Below are 5,451 nucleotides of genomic sequence, written 5' to 3' on the forward strand. Positions count from 1 at the left end.
GTCCAGCTGTTGTAATGGTTTTGGGAAGTCGGGCTAAGATGTGCGTGACTGGATCATTTACCTTTTACCTCCTCCTCCTGACGTCCACCCCGCCCAGGATCCAAGAAAAATAGTTTAATCATGGAGGTGTCTTGGCTTTGCTCCATAAAGTTGTGCGTAAATTGCTCTCAAATTTCCAAAGTTAGCCCATAACGCAGGGGGGTCTTCAACGTTTTTCAGGTGAAGGACCCCTTTTGCTGAGAGACAGATGAAGCAGGGACCCCCACTACATATTGTGTTGATTGAACTTTTTCATAGATTTCATAGATAGTTGGATTCAGCCTAATGTGTATTTTTAGATAGTTTTAAACCCTCAAAATGTAGTCAACTTGACCATTGGCTCCGTACTTGGTCTGCTATTTTTTCCCTCTACACCAACTCTCCAAAAATAGCCGATCTACAAGCTCACAACGCCTTGCAGCGCGAGGCGTTGTGAGCTTGTAGATCTGCTATTTTCGGGTAATGTTCCCCATCACACAAAGATTTGGCGGACCCCCTGTAGTAACTCTGAGGACCCCCTAGGGGTCCCAGACCCCCTGTTGAAGACCCCTGCCATAATGCATAGGCCAAACAAGATTCGGTTAATTGGATGACGTGATTGGATTCATGTCTCTGGGAGTGCACCTTGCAACATGAGCCTTTTTGGCACAATAAACTTTTTGGATGTTAGTTTTTCCTAATTGCCAAATGCAGTTTTACATTGCTGCTAGATTGATCTTGTGCCAGGTTGTATTTGCTCAGCATTGGTTTTGGACATGGTTTGAAATACAGTTATGGTTTGTAATCAGCAAAAAAAGGAGGGATAATTGCCAACAAATATATAGTTGCGGATGTATGTTCTCTCAGTGCTCTTTTGCAATTAACAGTGTTGTTCTATAGAGACTAGCCCATACTCTGGTTGCTCAACCATCAGTGTGTGTTTGGGTGGGGGAATTCATTGTAGGCCGGCAGACACATGGACACAATGAGGGGGGCTATGGAGGACACAGGTACAGACAGACAGACAGACAGACAGACAGACAGTTCAACGGGTCCTCTGAGTTAAGTAGGCCCTATGTAGACTAGCCGAAGCCGCACTCCTATTGACCCGTAGGAACAGCGTGTCCACTGAGCCTCCCCACCTTGAATGGCCTTGCTGAAAAGGAGAACCATAAATTGGTAGATGAGCAGCACTGTGACTCTGCCTTCCCCTGTCTCTCCCTCTTTCACATTCTATGTCTTTCTTTCCTTTACCCAAGTAGTGGTTTCCATCTCACCAAAAACCCTTTCCCCCCTGAATGTTTAAAAAGATGAAAGGATAAGGAAAAGAATGGGCACAAAGGAGGGGAGGGTTGTGTTACAACCCTGCCCCTGAGAGACTGCTCATGAAAGAGTTTTGGAATGGGAGAGATAGGGACCAGAGAGGAGACAGAGAAAGAGAGGGCATAATGAAAAGAGGGTTTTCAAAACTCCCGACCGCTAAACGGGTCAGTTCTGTGCAGAGGAAGGCTAAAGTGCAGTATTCACTCAAAGATGGAGGTACATACACTGTCAGTAGCTTCAGTACTGCCAGCACTGTCAGTACTGCCAGACGCAAGAGTGTTGATATATTTGCAGTCATTGACCGATTGCGCAAACACACATGATCACAGACTCTGTCTGTCTCTCCATTTTCTCTACCTCTATGCTCTCCTGTCATTTCCACTCGCTGTCTTACTCACTCTCTTACTCAGTGCCAGTGGGTGGTTTATTTATTCATCCATTCACACACACTGAGTCACATGTGCCAAACAGGAGCGGCTTTAAAATTATTTACTTTTTTTATTGTTTTTTAACCCCTGGTGTCTCCCTCACGGCATTCTTGCCATTCAGTGTCAAGTCACTCAAAATCCTCGTAACCCTCCCACCATTCTCTCTTCTCTCTCCTTCTTTGTCTGAACTTGCCCTGCGTGCACTTAGATATTTCCGCCTTAAGGTACATCAGTGAGAGTGGGAGAGCGCAAGACTGAGACAGCGAGACAGAGAGAGTGAAATTGTTTTCTAAGTATTGCCAGGGGTGATGGTGACACAACGACAGTGAGAGAAAGGGTAACACCAAACATGCAGAACGTTTTCCTGCTCACTTTCCCAGATTGTGTCTTGACTCTTGACCACCCACTCTCTTTCTCTCTCGGTCTCTCTCTGCCTCTCTCTCTCTCAAACACAACAGTGGTTTCCAGCCAACCTAACATACAGTACAAGATTATAGATGTTTACTTAAGACACCCATTCAGAGAACAAGTTTCATTCATACTTTCACAGTCTATATTGCACATAGAAAAAACATACTTCCTATATCATAAATCATAATACTGTATTTCATAAATACCTCTAATGGTCCAGATGTGTCAGGCATTATAACAATGTTTATCCTTTTGTTATGGCTATAGGCCACATCATTTTATTCAGTGTAGTCTTTCAATGACTTGTGAAGGGGTTGGAGGCACAGCATAGCCAAAAATGTAAATATCAATTCATTAGTCATATCTTTTCTAATCTTCCCTACCTGGACCTAGCTATGATCTCAAACCCAACCTTTGAAAAACAATCTATAGCTTTCATCTGATAACATGTTAAGGCATTTTGATTTTCCATACTCAATTCTTCTCACTGTAAACTCTTTTTTAGATTTGAAACAAGAAAATAGAATTTTGATAAATAGTGACTGATGTCACTTTTACTACTTTGAACAACCTTAACATTTCCGATTAAACCTTTCCTGCACATCATTACGCACAAAATATTTTGTGTGCTTAGTTTGAAACTTGGATCTGAGTGTAATTGGAATGTAGCTATTATGGTCATTATTGAAAATAGCAGAGCTGTCAAGGCGACGGTAACAGGCTTGTCTGTCCCCAACAAGACCACGAAGTTAGACGTCAGTTACTCAATTACAAATCAGCCCTCTCCCCAGGCAGTCACATCTCTTCTTCTCTGAGGGACCTCACACACTTCTCACACTACTCCTGTTCTCTCTCTCTCTCTCTCCCCTTTCATATTCTGTCTGTCTGTTTCATCTCTTATTTTTCATCCCCCTTTTATTCACTTTCACTGGTGAACCCCATCTCCCAAAATCAAACTTCTTGCTCATGAAAAAGCCCTAAGCAGCCCACCCCCACAAACACACGCACACACACGCTCACGCTTGTACACATCATTTTCTTTTTTCTTTGCAGGCTCGGCTTTGGCGGCATGTGTTTCCAATTTCAGGCGTAATGCTCCACTCACCGCAATCTGACCCAATTAGCCAGAGCCTCCTGGAAACGCCCCAGTCACCAGCCATGGTGGCAAAGAGGTACAGGGTCAGAGGTTGGGTCATTTGGAGGAGGTCAGAGTCTCCGATGAATGTCTCGCTCTCAGCTGTCTTCCTGTCTGCCTGTCTGTCTGTCTGTCTGTCTTGGTGGATCGACATCCTTGGCCCCGGGTTGCGTTAACCTCTGTCCAACTTCCCTACAGACATATATGGCACAGGTGTAGAATTTTGCCGAAAAGCCACTCAAGCCTGAAATTAAATTTCACAGTGTAGTAAAGGTCAAACAGGAGGGGTGACTATCACAGCCAGCCTACACTTAAACATGTCAACAACAAGACACACACACACACACCAACATAATCAGGAATGTATGTCCACACTTGTTTAACACAAACACAAAGAAACAAACACACATACACACACACACACACACACACACACATACATACACGCAGGAACACAAACATATCACGTACCTACAGGTTTCTTCTATGAGACAGATTGTGTGGAATGTTAACCCTTAGGAAAAGGTCCGGGGAGGCGGGTACATCAGAGTCACTGCCCCAATTATAGGAACGGAGGACATACTTTGGTAATTATTTAATGCTTAATGAGAACCAGGTTTGAATGGGTGAAAATACAGACTGGCACTCTGTTGCATTATCGTCTGGCCCCGGGTTTCTGCGTTTGCGCATTCGGTCAGATGATGTGTTGATGGTTTTTCATTATTATTTCCCATACACAGAACAGCTTCATTATCAGTTAATGAAATGCCTACTGTACAAACACTGCAGTTGAAAATCATCACCATGTGCACACACACTGCACTTGTCTTGTTTACATCATCCGCCTCACTGATCCTTCTCTTCTTACAGCGCCTCGTTCTCTCTCCCCAGATCACCTCTCAATCACTCTTCCTCTCCTCCTTATCTGTCTCTCCACAGTGTCGCATTACAGTACCCAATCTACTTAAACCGGAGTACACTTTCATTCACTTGCGACGGATTCATTGCATTCTGGGTGCCTCTTAATTAGAACTGCAGCCTAAATGGTGTATGATCTCTTTATAGCTGTGCCCCTTTTTCTAACCAACATAATCTATACCGTCTTCCGTCATGCACTGATGCATCTTCTGTTGTGCTTGTCCACTTTTCTGTCTCACTCCCTCTGTCTCGCTCCCGCTTTCTTCCTGAGTGATCTCTGCATCCCCTCTTCCATATGTCTTTTTTTTTGTCCCCTTTTTGCCAGGGGAAAAATGTTACACATTGTAAACTTTACTCACTGTACGACACCCTGTAGGGTAGGATTTCAGAGGCAGACTTTGTGTTTGAACTGCTCTGGCAATTAGTAGGGTATAGACTTACAGCGCACCTACTGAACAATGGAAGGACCAACCCTGTATCACAAGCCCCTGCTCCCGTTCTGTTCATCTGCCCCTCTCCATCTGTCAGTCCTGTGGGACAGGGTGTTTGCGTGCGTGTGCGCGTATGTGTGCTCACCTACGCGTGCACACGTCTGTGCAGTGTGCAGCTGTGTACGTGTGTTTGTGCAAGCTTGTGTGCATGTGTTGCTTGCCTGTGTGTACATAGCCTATATGTAGACTTGTTTGTCTGTGCATAATGAGCGCCATGAGACCAAGTGCTGTGAGAATGTACACTTGGCATTCCATCAGAAGGCATGTTTGTTTGTTAATTCATTTGCTTTGCAATATCATGGCATCATATGAATCTCCATTTTGAATGAAGTGCAGAGGTTACACTTTCCTTGGTCTGATTGCTCACCATTCAGTCCGATTCCACTGTTCTTTGCTGCAGTGCCTTGATTTCCCTCAGAGAGAGAATGTGTTATGGCATTCAAGATTCAAGATCAAGACACCATGCCAGAGACTTTTTAGATTCCTCATCAGGCCCTTTTTTAAACCTGGTGGTGTTACCAGGCCAGCATGCTATAAATCTTGTGTCCGTTGCAGAGGAAGTGTTAAATGCTAGCCCCTTGTGCTCATGGCCACTCCACACACTTACCTCCATCTAACATGCACTCCTCATGTTGAGTCCTCAGCGCCTGATACTGATATCTGTCAGATGATCCCTCTGAGGGAAGTCAAAGTATTTCTCAATCCAGAGCAGAGCCATAGTGCCCTC

The sequence above is a fragment of the Gymnoscopelus braueri genome (assembly GCF_963280865.1).
Source record: "Gymnoscopelus braueri genome assembly, chromosome: 13".
NCBI classification, from domain to species: domain Eukaryota; kingdom Metazoa; phylum Chordata; class Actinopteri; order Myctophiformes; family Myctophidae; genus Gymnoscopelus; species Gymnoscopelus braueri.